General features: G+C 34.4%; 1 protein-coding gene across 2 annotated transcripts in view; it reads right to left on the bottom strand.

The window, feature by feature from the left end:
- Positions 1–16,215, bottom strand: part of LOC150096421 (uncharacterized) — a 63,205-nt gene that overhangs the window by 26,215 nt on the left and 20,775 nt on the right. For both annotated transcript variants that reach the window (XM_090408847.1, XM_090408846.1), the window contains exon 2: positions 15,157–15,303. The gene's annotated coding sequence lies outside the window, so the exon portion shown is untranslated. The remainder of the gene's footprint in view (positions 1–15,156; positions 15,304–16,215) is intronic.

The raw sequence follows: 16,215 nt of genomic DNA, 5'->3' as shown, positions 1-16,215 counted from the left end.
TAGCCAATTTAAGGCCCCAGGGCTGTAGAGTATTTTAGTGTCTTGGGAGAAGTGTAAGTATGCCCTATAATAACAATAATAAGTGAAAATTTTATTCCTTTATAGGGAGTAGGAGAGGACGTTTAACGTTATCTAGCTTTTAGAGACTGAATGGGCAGTTCAGTCACCACTAATAGCCAATCAGAGATAGCAGACCTATTACCATCTCTAGTTAGAAGCTGCCACCGATGAAGAGATGTGCAAACAAGTGCTGCCATTTCTTGGTACCTAACTACAGCAGGATATGTTAGTGTCTGAAGTAATGTGGGTTCTACGGTCGTTTTTCTTGAATTTACAGGACGAAAAATCCATATATATATATATGCTTGGCAAAGGGACGTGTGATGAGGTGAAGCAAGTTACTTTACATACAATTAGCACTAGACAAAGCGTGTGGGGAACTTCACAAGTTACTTGTACGAGAAAGTTAAATTAATATTTAACTTTCGAAATATTTGATATATATATATATATATATATATATATATATATATATATATATTTTTTTTTTTTTTTTTTTTTTTTTTTTTTTTTCAAAAGCAATGTCAACCATTTCTCCCAATCTCTCGAACTTGTTGATATCGTGTAGGTATAGTAATGTATGCGAGATTGCAGACCTGGAGAATAAAAAAAAGAAACAAAGACAAGGACCTGTCAGCATGGGGCGCCTGCAAAAAATTTTCGATGGAGTGGGGGGAAAGCTTGGAGACAAATAGTTACATCAATAAAATTTTATTTAATTTTTATTTTTTTCCACAAGTAGATTACAGAATATAGTATTGCATCAATACAAACACATATATATATATATAGATAATAATTTCAATAATCACGTATCGTATAAGAATTGAATTACTCATCTATTGCTTGCAAAGCCTATTGATGACATTTTCAATAAATTTCTTCTATACCGCTTTCTCTTCTAGTTTTTTCCTGTACACACTAATCAAACATAAACCTGATAAGCAAGTTTCTGGGATAGTGGACCTTAACCATGTTTTCATATGTCTCAAGATGCTGAAACTTCTTTCAATGGTATATGTCCTATCTCCCTTCTATTAATTCGGCAATAGTTATTGCCGAATTAATAGGAAATAGGAAATTGCCGAAGTAGTCGCAATGTTCCAAATCTTCTGGTAAAATTTGGGGAATATTTGTCGAAGGAAAAATGCACAAATAAATCCAATAGATTTATTTGCATTTTACATACCCAGTTCTTGCTTGTATTTCTAAATATTGTAAATTGTATTCTTTCGCTAAATCTTTTGACGTCGTTTTGGAACTTTATTTTGTTTATTTTTAGAATATCCATTTCGTTATCTGAGAAAAACCTTGATTTTAAGGATGAAATTAAAGAATTCAGTATATGATAAATATTGATTGCCGATAGTAGTCTTCAGGTGTGATTCTAGGATAATTGCACCTATATTTCTGTATGGCACATCGTCTAGGTATTTCTATTTTTATTGTTAATTTTACAGCCATATCTAGTGAAAGGTTATAAATCTTATATTTTTCCCTATGAAATGCAAATATTTTAAGTAAGTCCCAATATGTTGGTGAGCGGCTAGTAAATCTACATTATGGCTTGTAATGTTCAGGTTATTGGATCGAGAATAGCAGAATATCTTGATATTATATTTAAACAAATAGTAAATATTGAAGTACTACATGATGTTACTAAGCGATGCACTTCTTGATGTGTTCATCCTATCCATTTCATAGACATTTCCTATAATTTATTGAAAATGAGTTGAAAATTCTTTGAAAAACCCGATATACTTTGATATTTCGAAGTCCATCTAGTTTCTGAAAGTAAAGTAACTGTTGGCACGATGGCTCTTCGTTTTGGATTCACTAAAAAACATTTAATATAGATTTCATAATTCCTATTGCCTGTCGAACTTCTGGCACAATGTTTAAGACATTCACAGCTGTTTATTCTGTGAGAAGCACAATGTACGTAAGTGGCTTTTGGATATATATTTTTTTTTTATCTGGGCATGAACACCAGCTTCCTTTCCAGTCATACATGCACCCATCTTATCCTTGTCCAATTAATTTGTTCATGTCCAAACCATATTCAGTACATTTATTTAAAAAAAAAGCAGAACTAATACTTGTCGCATCCAAACTATAGTTTTGTAAATCCTTAAAATTCTTCCCTTATATTTTTATTTTAGTCAACAAACTTAATGCCAAGCAAAAGCTGCTCTATTCCAACAATATATGCGGTTTCGTTAGCTATATATACTATATAGTATGTTCAATGGGCGTCTACAGATGCCGCTCGGTGATGTTCCACACCAGGCCTCGCCATATAGTCCTGTTGTTTGCTTTTCTGGCAGCCTCAACTCTCTTAAGATCAGTCATTCCACAGACGCCATCCATTCATCTCGTTGATAGTCTACCCCTGCCTCTTTTTCCAAGAACTTTACCTTCTATTACTGTTCTGAGAAGTCCTCCTTCCAATGTGTCGAAAATATTTTAACTTTCTTCTGTCAATATCCTGAAGGAGCCTTAAAGTTCTACTGATCTTTTCTAACACCCATTCATTTGTACGCCTTTCAGTATATATCCTCAACAGCCTTCTGTAACACCACATCTCAAAAGGAGATATCCATTTCTTATCTGACATCTTTAGGTTCAAAGTCTCGCATCCATAAGTCGCTGTTGGAAAAACTGCATCTAAAATCCTCAACTTTGTTCCCATGGAGATATATCCATCCTTCCAGATTTTAGACAGGTCTCTGACTGTTGTTTTAGCCATTCCTAACCTTTTTCTGACATCTCCTGAACAGCAATTTTTCACATATTTAATAATAAATCCCAGGTACTCAAACTTGCTGACTTCCTCAATCCTTTCTCCATTAAGGTACACTTGTTTCTCGAGAGCTTCTCTGTTTGTTTTTCCTTTGAGAACCATAATCTGTCTTGCTGGAATTGAGTTGAAGTCCTCTGTTATTACTGATCTTGATAACTTTGTAAAGAATTAGTCCTAGTTCTTCCATGTCATTACAAAGGAGCACTGTATCATCAGCATACCTCAGATTACTGATCAATCTATCTCCTATCCTAATTCCTGTCTTGAGCTTATCCAATGCTTCATGCATGGTGTCCTCTGCATATATACTAAACAAGCGAGGGGAGAAAGTAAACATCCTTGTCTAACTCCTTTTCCAACTTGAAGCCAGTCAGTCAATCCAACACCTGCTATTATTGTGGCTTCTTGCTCCTTATACAAGTTGGCTATCAACTTGATAGTATGTTGAGGAAAACCCATTCTTTTCATTACTTCTCACAGTTTCACATGCTCAACACTGTCAAAAGCTTTAGAGTAGTCAAAAAACACATTAGCAGAGGGAGTCTGAATTCTTTATATTTTTCTATGATCTGTCTAAGGCAGTGGTCGCCAAAGTTATTTGCCCGTCGACCCCTTCAAGAGTTTCTTGACTTTTTATCGACCCCCTATATTTTACTATTACGTAATTATAATAGGACAAGCAAAAAAAGACATTTTTGTGAGTTTTTAGATTGTTTATTTTATAGTTACAGGGTTTACTGAATGTATAATATAGTATATATTATTATATTACTATCACTGGTATTACTAGTCATATTAATAAACTACTGGTATTAATATCACTACCAGCGCTGCACAACTGTTCAACATAGAGAAGTTTAGTTCGTGAATGAATAATGATGAAATTATAATATGTATGTTGATGAATTTTAGAACATTAACGCTCACTTGTATGTCGATGCGCAAAAATGAGACTGGGATCGAATACTTGTATCAGTAAATAAGAACCACGCACGTGTTGCAATCTCGCTCCCACTGCACCGGCCGGCCGAAACCACCAACATCCGTTTATTGGTAAATACGTCATTTTGACCTACTTGATTGGCATCAGTATCTATTTTCATTACCTTACTCCATCTTACAGGTCCTATTCATGGACCTGTAAGATGGAGATACTGATCCCACGATTCACTCTTAATTGCGTTGTCATTACCTCCATGTCTTTTGTCATGGATGTAATCCAAGTTAACCGAATTAAATATTATCCATACAATGATGTCTCATATTTTTCTGTCGACCCCTGAGCCCAAATCGACCCCTTTGGCGACTACTGGTCTATGGCAAAGCATCTGATTTTTGATGCACCTACCTTTCCTAAAACCTGCTTGTTCCTCGGGCATCTCTGCCTCAACTTTGGCCTCAATCCTATTTAGCATGATCTTTAATAAAATTTTGCTTGCATAAGATATCAAACTAATAGTTCTATAATTCTTGCATGCCTTCATATCACCTTTCTTATGTAGTGGTATGAAAACTGATTTCTTCCATTCTCTAGGCCACGATCCTGTCTCCCATATCCTTGTAATCAATCTATGAAACACTCTTAACCCTCCATCCCCTGTGGCCTTAACTCTGCTGGGATTTCGTCTGCACCTGGGGCTTATTGCTGTTAAGCTGCTTAACTGCTCTTTCAACTTCATGACTAAGTGGAGGAGGTTCCAAATCAAAATTTTCTTGGTGGGAGGACTCCACATTTTCTTTATCCACTCTGCTGTACAGTTCTTCACAGTACTCTTTCCATCTGTTTTTGATTTCCAACTCTTCTGTTAGTAATGATCCATTCCTGTCTTTGATGACATTCAATTTAGGCTTAAGCTTGTGCTTTAAGTCACAAACTAAATAAAACATCCTTTTATAATTATGCCTTCTCATCTGGAACTCTATCTCTTCACATTTATTAGTATAGATAGAAGACTCCCGCTTCGATTCGAAATTGAAATAAATCATGTAAATTTCCAGAATCACTATTTTCTCCCTTCCGTAACGGCAAATCATGTGTGGTACAAAATACAATGGCTGATGAAATAGAACCTAAGTCAATTCCATTGGACTGTATAGTATTTTGTACTGATTTATCAATTTCACAAATTAAATCTTTTCTGGATGTTTGTGGATTGTTATAAAATTCTGCGCATCAATAGTAGCTTCTTTGTGCCATTGAGATGATATGTTATTTCTGGTGGCTTAGATAAAATGTTTATATTTTATAAATGGTTTTTATAAATGCGCCTTGACACCCCCAATTTACTTTTGGTACAAACAAAACGCATCTTATTTCTTTTGAATAATACAACCGTGCTGAGTATTCCTCTAACCAAGCAAATCTAAGTTGTCTATTTCCAGATTATTTTTTGAAATCATATTTCTTGTTGGGAACATAAGTATTAAAAAGAATTTCAAATTTTAAAGTTGGTGTTATAGCATAAACTCCAACGTAAGAACCAATAGCATATTCTAACAAATTATTTGATGAAATTGACTCGATGTACCAGAAATCGGATCAAGTTGTGTATCTGAAGGCATACATTTTTCCTGTTCAATTTCTATTTTACGTCTCTTTGCATTTTTTTTTTCTAGGGAAGAAAAATAATTTCTTATATCCATTCTGAAAGAAGAGGAACACGAATAAAAAAATATCTTTTTAGAATAAAACTATAAATATATTACTTTCATTTTACATCGATTTTGGAGAAATGAAAAAGTATGCGGAATTAATAGTTATTAGCACAATTTCATATATAAAAAAAAATTGACCCGCATATTTTATTAAAAATCAACTAATTAATTTATCCCAAAATAAATTTTTTCAGTTTAAAAGGAAAAAATTCATAAAACCAAGAAATAAAATAATATTAAATTAAATGCAATACATACTTTTAAAAAGGTATATAATATTAAATTACACACCTTTTTAAAATGTATTTTTCTTTTTAAATTTGTTTCACTATAAATTTGCAATTCACACTTGACTCAGTGACTCACTAGACACAGAGGAAACCGAACTGGTCGCTGTTTTTTTTTTTAAATAAAAAAAAAACGTGAAGCAAAAACAAGAACATGTTTTTGTTTTTGCATGTTTTTGTCAAGAACAAGAACATGCTGCAATAGATGAAACAAGTGTTCTATGGTTACCTACTCGAAGGCTGAAACCAGCCAACCCGTAATAAAATTTAAAGAATGAAAAAGTGTCCCATGGTCGAGATATAAGGTTACATATCTCAAATACTTTTACGATTACATTTTGTGGCATTTTTTACTTGATCACAGGGAGGCAAGTGCCCCATTTTTTCCCTGCTGTGGATGCCCATGGATGTAATACTATTTTATGACAGTAAGAAATTTTAAATTTTATATTCTTCTTAACTGAAAAAAAAAAAAACTTCTGAAGTGAAATGCGTAATTAACTATCTTGTGAACGGTTCAAAAATAAACTAGAATCAAAAATATCATATCGCTAACAACTGACTGAATAGCGTACCTCTTCAAGCAATGAGCTGGGGATTCGAAACTCTCAATAGGCATGGATGTTTGTAATTGTTTATAGATGAGAGATGAATTTCGTCATTTGATGTGAAACCAAAGAACTGCTTATTTGAAGGCCTGAAGGGGCTTGGTCTCTCAAGCTGGATTTCCTGTCCAGGTAAAAATGAATAAAAGTTTAATCTTGGAGGGGGGGTAGAGATGAGTTGAGTAGACGATTTGAGAATAGATACTACGCATTGTACTACCTATGACCGAACTTCTGTTGTGATTGCCCAGCTCTGGCAAATGAAGTAGCGCTCGGGCTGCCTGTGATTCCCGAGAGCTATAGGGTATTCCCACCTTATGTGACCGCTAATTCATAAGTAGTATAAAAATAGAAGATACAACACAACATAAATAAAAAATAATTAATCAGGAAAAGATTTTTGGAAATTTTTCTAGTTTTTTCTTTTTTTTTGGGGGGGGGGGGGGGAGTAGGCCCCCTAGGGGTGCCACTGGTTCAGCTAAAGGTGATTCATTACATTAAAAAGGTACAAAGAAACAGTGTCAGATAATTTATAAGTTTTCAATAATAAGAAAAGTAATTTTATAATTTGGTGAGGCTTGGAATAACTAAGCGGAATTAATTTACAAAATTACTGCATTAACCTATAGAGGAAATATCATCATTTTTGTTTAGAGTTATTCAAAAGAATGGAACTTGAAATATTTGACTTAAACTAGTTATTTATTGCAGCTCTTTAATGACTTCTGAGAATTGTATCATCTTAAAGATCACAATCGTGATGAATAATCTCAAGTCTCCCAAATTTGGGGCAGTTTCATGCACCCAAATTTGTTGAGGTTAGGAACGTTTTTTTAGAGCTGCTGAAGATTCTTTGAATAGTCTTTCGTATTTAAACTTGCTGCGATGGATTATTTTTGTCTTCTTCCAACGAATTTTATGGTGGGTATCTAAGGCATGGTCTGCCAGTCCAGAGCGGCTGTACTGGTGAAACCGGATGTAGTCTTGGTGTTCTGAAATCCTGATATTTGTTGCTCTGCCTGTTTGGCCAAAGTAGGACAATTTGCAGCTGCAAGGGACCTGGTATACACCAGGTAGGTCTAGGGGAAGTGGTTGGTCTTTGGTAGAGCGGATAAGGGATGCCAACTTTTTATATGGTCTGTAACAGGAAGTAAGGTCATATTTTTTGAGGATATTAGTTATTTTTTCAGAGGTGCCCTGGACATAGGGGATAGTGATAGACTTGGTGTAGTCTTTATTGTGGAGGGGGGGATGGGGGGTTGTGGTTTATAGGTTTTAGTATTTTTTGGATTTTTTTGGGGTTGTAGCCATTGGCTAAGAAAGTGTTGAGGATGTGGTTTAGTTCCATAGTCAGGGCCTTGTCATCTGAGCAGATTAATTTTGCCCTGTTATATAGTGTTTTTATCACCCCATATTGTTGTGAGGGGGGGGGGGATTGCTGGTGAATGTATCTGCCAGTGTGGGTGGGTTTTCTGTAAACAGAGAAAACCAAAGATCCATCAAGCTGGCGGGTGATTAAAGTGTCTAGGAAGGGGAGGGTGTTGTTTTCCTCTTTTTCTAAGGTGAACTGGACTCTGGGATGTTGGTTGTTTAAGTGTGTTAGGAAGGAGTGGAGTGTATCTGAGCCATGTGGCCAAACAGCAAACACATCATCCACATAACGAAGCCAAATAGTGGGTTTTTGTGGGGCGGAGTTTAAGGCTTTCTCTTCAAATGTCTCCATAAAGAAATTGTCCAAGGGTGGGGAAAGTGGTGAACCCATGGCTGTCCCCTCTATCTGTTTGTAGAACTTTCCTTGCCAAACGAAATAGCCTGAGTTCATTGTGAACTGAAATAGGGCTGAGATATCGGGAGGAAACTTGGCTTGGATGAGCTCAAAGGTTTCTTTGAGTGGGACATTAGTGAATAGGGAGGAGACGTCAAAACTGACCATTATGTCAGTGTGTTGGAGTGTGAGGTTTTCTATACTGACTTTAAAGTGGGCTGAGTTTTTTATGTGTGATGGTGTGTTGCCAGTGTAGTGTGTGAGTGTTTTGGCTAAATGTTTGGCTAATTTATGTGGGGGAATCAATGCCATCCACTATGGGACGTAATGGCACATTTTGTTTATGTATTTTTGGGAGTCCATATAATCGGGGGGGTCTAGAGTTATAAGGTTTAAGTTTGTTGGTGACTTCCACAGGCCAAGAAGTGACTTTCTTAAGGAGTCTGTGGATAGTTCTAATCTGAGAGTTGGTCGGATTATATTCAATGGGGAGGTAAGTAGTACGGTCTCGTATTAAAGAATTTAGCTTACCTTTGTAGTCTTTTTGGTTAAGTACCACAGTGGCGCTTCCCTTATCAGCTTTGGTGATTACTATTTTTTTGTTGTTTTTTAATTCTTGTAGGGCTGTATATTCGTTTTTGGATAAGTTGGATTTTGGAGGTTTGGCTTTAGTGAGAACACCGACTACATCCAGTCTCACGTTGTTGGCGATGTGGTTAGGCAGGTTGCGAATTCCACGCTCTATCTGGATTATGATTTCTTCAGCAGGTATCCTTTTAGGAGCTAGGGCGAAATTGTGACAACGTGAAAGTGCGGTGAGTGCTTCAGGCTTTAAAACTGCCGACGAGAGGTTGACTACTGTGTTAAGTGGTGGCTGGTTCCTAACCTCAACAAATTTGGGTGCATGAAACTGCCCCAAATTTGGGAGACTTTCATTTTGAGAACTTCAGCCCAACTGCCAAGACTACCAAATTAGCCCGCAAGAGGGCACCATTAGGACTTTAGGAACAAAATTAGTTCTTATTTTCTTCCTCATTTGCTTTGTTAGTTCCTTAGTGCACATACCATATCTTTATGTTCCCGAAGATGGCAATGTGACATTGCCGAAATATAGAAGTGATTCATTAAAGTTATCTTTAATTTATTTACTTTATATGCGTTGTCAATTCCGTAAATTAATTACCAGTTATTTATCGTTCGTGCAAAATGCTTGTATAAAGCTGGGTAATTTCTCTACACAGCAAGAGCCATTCGTAAACGGCAAGTTGCCCATCGTGGTCCAAACACACGCCGATCTTTAAAATTTTGATACCAAGGTCTTTGGCAATCTCATTTAATTCTCGTTGATTTTTTGGCGATTGATGATAAAAAGCATATAATTTATCCATAAATATTTCAAAATGATTAAAGACATAAATGTTTGTTATCAAATCGTCTAATGCAAATTGTAAACGATGAGTTATGCGATGCCAAATCACAATGTTGGGGAATTTTTGTAGAAGCTTCATTGCAATACCTGATTTGTTTCCTAACATTACACTAGCTCAATCAGAACAAAATGCAATGAGATGATTTTTTAAATAGTTATTGGAAAATCCATATGAATTTAAAGTAGCAATTATAGTAGTGTGTATACATCCTGTGGTGGTATTTTCTAGTTCTATAAGATCTACAAAATCATACATGGTTCAGTGAGCGCAACTTGTATGTAAATAACTAAATCACTTATTTTGATAATGTTGTCGAATCGTCTGCTATTATAGAAATTTTGCAATTTTTTTTCTATTATATTTCTAATTTTATTTGTTTAGAAATATATGTTCAACTATTCTCATTCCTGAGAATCTAGAAGGCAATGATAATTCTAGATCAAGCTAATTTGTAGCTTGATTAAATCTGGTAAATCAGACATTGGTCGGTTTCTCTTCACCAAACTATAAAACGGAATTAAAAATTTTTAAAGTTATCAAAATTTCTTTTGATAACTTCAAAATTGCATTTGTCAATTACATTTGGTAATATAGATTTGCTTCATTCTTCATTTATTTTTATGATTTTATTATGAGCAATTATGTTTGGATAACTTTTTACGCAAAGATGCAGTTCTTGAGTCTGTAGTATTTCCATTCGGTTCTATTTTCATTTCTATCCATTCCTTTGATAGGTGACAACTTTTTTTTTCCTTCAACACCTAAGTTTTTATATTGTGAGCAAACACGACATCCTAATTTACCATTGTTAACTTCTAACCACTTATACTGCATTTTGAAATATGATGCTTGTTTCTCATTCCAGCAATCAGATAAATGATTTTCTTTTTACTCCTCCCACTTGTTGCATATTCATCGAATCAATGTGCATATTATTTTCAACTGGTAGAATCAGCAGAATCACTTTTCATTATTTCTCCTTTCCCCAAAAAATTTAATAAATTTGACTGTCTTTTCATGATTCATTGGTCAAAATACTTTTACAATTATAAAAATAAAATTTGCTGAATATACAGTTTTTAAATTTTAAACACAACAATTGTTATACATCAGTGTACTTACGAACACAGAACTAATGCATAGTTTAACAACCCGTCGATGACAGTTTTACGAACATTTGATGGGCTACTGGTTTTACCATATGATTGGCTACCAGAAGGGTAAAGATAGAACATGCACATATTTTATTTTCAAACTTGGCACATTCGTTATTGAGGAGTTGAAACAAGAATTCCAAATAATCGATACGAGCGTTTCTCAACCTTTATAAGCCCAAGGAACAGTAAAATGCCTAAAACAATACTAAGGACCACTAAGTTACAGAGGCATCGTTGGGGGGGGGGTCAGCCCTAGGAGGCACTTTTTTGAAGTTTAAGAAATCTTGCCATACTGTCTATAAAACACCAAGTGAGTGATGAAATAGACTTCGACAATGTCATTGACGATTTTGCAAACAGAAAAGCAAGAAAATTAACATTTTAGAATGTTGGAATTTTAAAGTTTTACTTGAAAAATAAAACAGTGTTTTTATTTTATTTCCTTATATGTCGTTTTGACTTTTTGTAATTTTTTTAATAACATATGTAGGAATTACCAACATTTCAGAAAAACTGTGCCATTTATAACATAATAAATCTAAAAGCATGTTTTGAATATATATATGGAAACATAATTAAACTGGAAGTAAATGATTAAAAGTGTATCATCATTGAACAATGTTTTAATTTTTATTAAAAAAAATAAATAATATGATATAATTATGCTTTTTACTTACTACAGTTCATAACACAAAACACATTGAGGTTTCTGTTCACTTTCATCTTCTCCACTAAGTAAACCTAATTCCAAATATGAACTGTTACATTTCCTACTGTATTTTTTCTTGGAACTGCTTGTTTCTTCTACTTTAATAGTATCAGATTTACTGGCTGTTACAACAGGTGTATCACAATTAGGGTTGCCATCACCTGTTTCATTGCCCCTTCTTTTCAAAGTCCTAGTTCTAAGCCACTTTTCCATTATTAAAAAAACGTTTTCAAAAAATAAATAAATACTGGGATTAACTCATGACACACTTTCTTTTCCATTATTAAAAAAACGTTTTCAAAAAATAAATAAATACTGGGATTAACTCATGACACACTTTCTCCAAGTATCACTTAGCACTTCTGAAGATATACTGAGCCCTGGTTGAAGGAAGGAACCTTCAATAATAAAAATCAATACACAATAAGCAATTGGTTGAAATGTGGATAATACATGTTCACTTCAAATCTGACAAAACAAGCAAGAGGAGGAAGCAATAAAAGTATATTGTTGTTCACTTCACCCCCTCTTTTATTATTCGTCATTCTTCTGCTACAAATTTAGCTGCAGAATGACGAATAATAAAAGAGGGGTGAAGTGAACAACAATATAGTTTTACTGCTTCTGCCTGTGACACTGTTTGTTGGTTTTTTTTTTTAAGTCTCCATTTTATTTCAATAATTTTTACTTATTCAATTTTAATTTTTTTTGTTTAGATAATTAAAAATATATATAATTTTAATTAATTTAAGTCTGTTTGCAGACCACAAGTTGAGAAACACTGATCTATACACTGCCGAATAGACTAATTTTTGTTAGGTTAACATATGAGTTTGCCGCTAAATATATTAAAAAAAAAAGTAAACTAGAACAAGGAGGCTCACAGATTTGAAAAATATTTACCAAAGGGCTCGTGCAAGCAGCCTATAGCTCACCTCTGCATACATCTAGGTTTTAAAAGAGTATTTTTTCCATATTATACAGAGATAATGGATTTTTCATTACTTTTTCTGTTTGTTAAGGTAACTAAAACTTTTGAACACTAAACATTTTGAACATTTCCTGTAACAGAGAATATGCTGAGAAGAGGCTCACAACATTGAATTCTGATGTATTTATTTTCGGAATTTGCATCCGTATAGTACAGTACTTTTTAATAACAAGCAGTATATTCAACAAATATACTGCTGTTGTGAATCTGCAACCTTTTGGTTCTGTCAACTGCTGGATGAAATTCTCCCCCATGGTTTTGCAGACCACTCAGTTTACTGCCTCTCCCATCAATCACACTCCTGCAACTTGTTCCACTTCATCCCTCCATCTTCTTCTCCTTCTTGCTCAATCCATTGGTCTCAACTCTGTTTTACTAGTCCATCTTCAGTCACTGCATCTGGCAATATGGCCAGCCCATCTCCACTTAGCCTGTTTAATGTATTTTATAATATCTGTGACACCTGTTTGAGATCTTATCCATGTATTTGTGTTCCTATCTCTTAATGTTTCTAAGCCTGCCTCCCACTGATAAGACCTCAATAAAGGTCGAAACCGGTCTGGGTAGTGGCCCCTTGCCTTTAATGCATAGCATCATACATCTCCTCAAGGAGATGGGCTTTGCATTAAGGGTAAATATTAAGAATAGTGATCAGATCTTATTCCACCTTTACCAGGAGTTGCACTACTTTGCGGTTCACCTAGACTTGCAATACGTGCAGGCGTAAACTTGGCTTATTTGTCTGTTTGCTTACTTGGGAAATTGAGTAAAGCCAGGTTTAAAGTAGCTTGGCATCTTTAACATATATTATACCCAAGGTAAAAAACTTTCTACTATACTTCTCTCCATTCAATGTTGTGCTGTTCTCAGCTTTTCTTTGTTTCAGGCTTCTGTTAAAGTCCATGTTTCTCCTCCATGTGTCAGGACTGGAAGTATGTACTGGTCGAAAGTTTTCCTTTTTAGACCCATAGGGATGTCACTTCTGAATATATCTCTCATTTTCCCATAAGCCATCCATCCAAGGTGAATTCTTTGTTCAATCTCTTTTCTTTGACAGTCCTCCAAAGATATCAGCTGGCTCAAATATATATATGAGGTAACTTCCAAATTTCAACCTTGACAGTTCTTTGGTTTATGTATTTATTCACACTCCACTCATTATTTTTGTTTTTTTCTCTATTTATTTTTAATCCAATTACTCTGGAAGCTTATTTAGCTGATTTAGCCTTTCTTCCATATTTTCAAGATTATATGCAACTAGGAAATCATCATCTGCAAATTTCAGATGATGCAGCCTTTCTCCATTTGTTTATTACTTATGAAATAAGTAATAAACAAATGGAGAAAATTAACTGTTTCATAAAATTATTATGAAACAGTTAATTCCTTTAGATTGTGTTTCCCAATCAAGGCTTCTGAAGACTTCCTCTAATGCAGCTGTAAATAATTTGGGAGTATGGGAGATAAATAACACAATCTAAAGGAATTAACTGTTCATATGGTTTCCTGACTGAGAAACATGTTTCTCACAACACATTCCAAGGGTTTCTCATCTGTATGAATTCCAAAATGTCGTTTAAAGTGTCCTGATTGAGATAATTTTTCCTCACAGATAGTACACTGGAATGGCTTCTCTTTAGTGCGAGTTCTCAAATGCAGTTTAAGGATTTGTGATGTTGAAAACTTCTTACCACATATGGTACTCTCTAAGGGTTTTTGTTCAGTGTGAATTCTTAAGTATTTTTTAAGGGTTCCTGAATAATGAAACTTTTTGTCACAGATGGCACACTCAAATGGTTTCTCTTTTGTACGAGTTCTGAAGTGCTCTTTAAGATGTTCTGATTCAGAAACTTTTCTCTCATAGATGGTTCACTGATATGGTTTCACGTCAGTATGACTTCTAAAGTGTCTTTTAAGGTTTCTGATGTAAAAAATTTCTTACAACAGAATTGCAAATGAATGGTTTCTGTTTGCTATGATTTCTGAAGTGTTCTTCAAGCTACCCTGACAAAGAACATTTTTTGTCACAAATGATACATGCAAATGTCTTCTCATTAGTGTGAATTCTAAAGTGTCTTTTAAGGTTTGCTAATGTTGAAAATTTCTTCTCACAAATTTCTCAAGTGAATGAATTTTTAAGTCCGATTTCAGATTTTGTAATTGAGAAGTTTTTTCACAATATGTAAATGGTATCATTAGAATGAATTTTTAGATAAATTTTATCAAAATCTGATCTTAAAAAATTTGTGTTGATACTACTACAACTGAATGTTTCTTTGTGACTTTGATGACTGCTTGAATCCGAAAATTTTGCATCACGGATGTTCTCTTGAAGGGCTTCTTATTAGAGTGAAATCTTTGTTGTGAATGAAGCAATTTTTCTTGACTATATTTTGCCCTTGATGGTTTTCAATCCTTAGAAATTCTGAAAAAAAAAAAAAAAAAATTCAAGAAAGTTCGTGTATCAAATGTTTCTCAGTGTAATAAAAAAAGTAAATCTGATTTTTTTTTTTTTTTTTTCAATTCGCCGTAATTTCTTTTTAAGGGAAGTGCTCATCTCTCTGTCTTGTGAATGGCATTTTAACATTCTTGAAACCCTTCAAAAGAATTTTCTGATATATTCCTTTTTAAGCACTGATTTATATGAAACTCCTTTATTAGTGTTCACGAGTAAATAAATATTTAAGCACTTACTTCTTAAGAAAACTGTTCCTTTAGCTGAAACCATTGCTTCCAGTTCCCGAAATATAATTTTGAATTCTTCAGTATGTTATTTCAATAGTTTTCAATGAATTATGTTTCTTCAATTTCAATAACTTCTTTTGCAATGAAGATGGTGATCTAGAAATACACATAAAATGAAAACTTATGAGTACTGTACTTTATGATTTGATTCTATCCAGTGAATATAAACTATATAAATGTCTCATTAATACTGAATTTATATATATATAGCGTTTGCATAACAACATGCTTCTAATAGGTGCTATATATTCTTTTTAAAATAATTCTAAACAAGATGCACTCACTGTTCTGTTAATAATTTATTTTTGTGGTATTATGTCAAGCTACGCTTTGCTATGGGAACAAATTGCCGCCACGCGCGTTCTCCTAGCTTACGAAAACAAAAATATTGAAGATTCCAACACGTTAAATCACAAGCTTTGGTCGATTTCATATGACGTCGCATGCACTGCGGCAGATAAAGAATTCGAGAAGTTAAAAAAGAACTCTACCTCCGAACAAAACTTCCAACGAACACTGTAGTCAACCTTTCTTCAGTTACTTTGAAGCCTGTAGCACTCATCGCTCTTCCACATCGCCACAACTTCGGCATTGCTCCCAGAAAAATATCGGCCTAGGATATAATGACCCAGATTGAATGCGGGATCTGCCAACTTCCAAACCACATCGCCAACAATATTAGACTGGATGTAGCTTGTGTTCTCACCAAAAATCAACATTTCTATAATAGTGAATATAAAGCTCTGCAGGAAATGAAAAAAACAAAGAAATAGCAATCACCAAAGTAGATAAGAGAAACGCCACTGTAGTACTCAGCCAAACGGACTACACAGGTAAGCTTAATGCTCTATTATTAGATCAGGCTAGTTTCCTCCCTATTGAATACAATCCCACCAACACACAAATTAGAAAGCTCTATAGGCTCCTTAAGGTCACTTCTTGGCCTGTAGAAGTTACTAACAAATTAAAACCGTTTAACTCTATGCCCCACAGCCACCGTATATGTGG

Source organism: Typopeltis vanoorti, chromosome 19 (assembly GCF_054136105.1).
Source record: "Typopeltis vanoorti isolate ZY-2024b chromosome 19, IOZ_Tvanoo_1.0, whole genome shotgun sequence".
Lineage (NCBI taxonomy): Eukaryota > Metazoa > Arthropoda > Arachnida > Uropygi > Thelyphonidae > Typopeltis > Typopeltis vanoorti.
The sequence above is the reverse complement of the archived record's forward strand: the minus strand, read 5'-3'. Positions and strand labels throughout refer to the sequence as shown.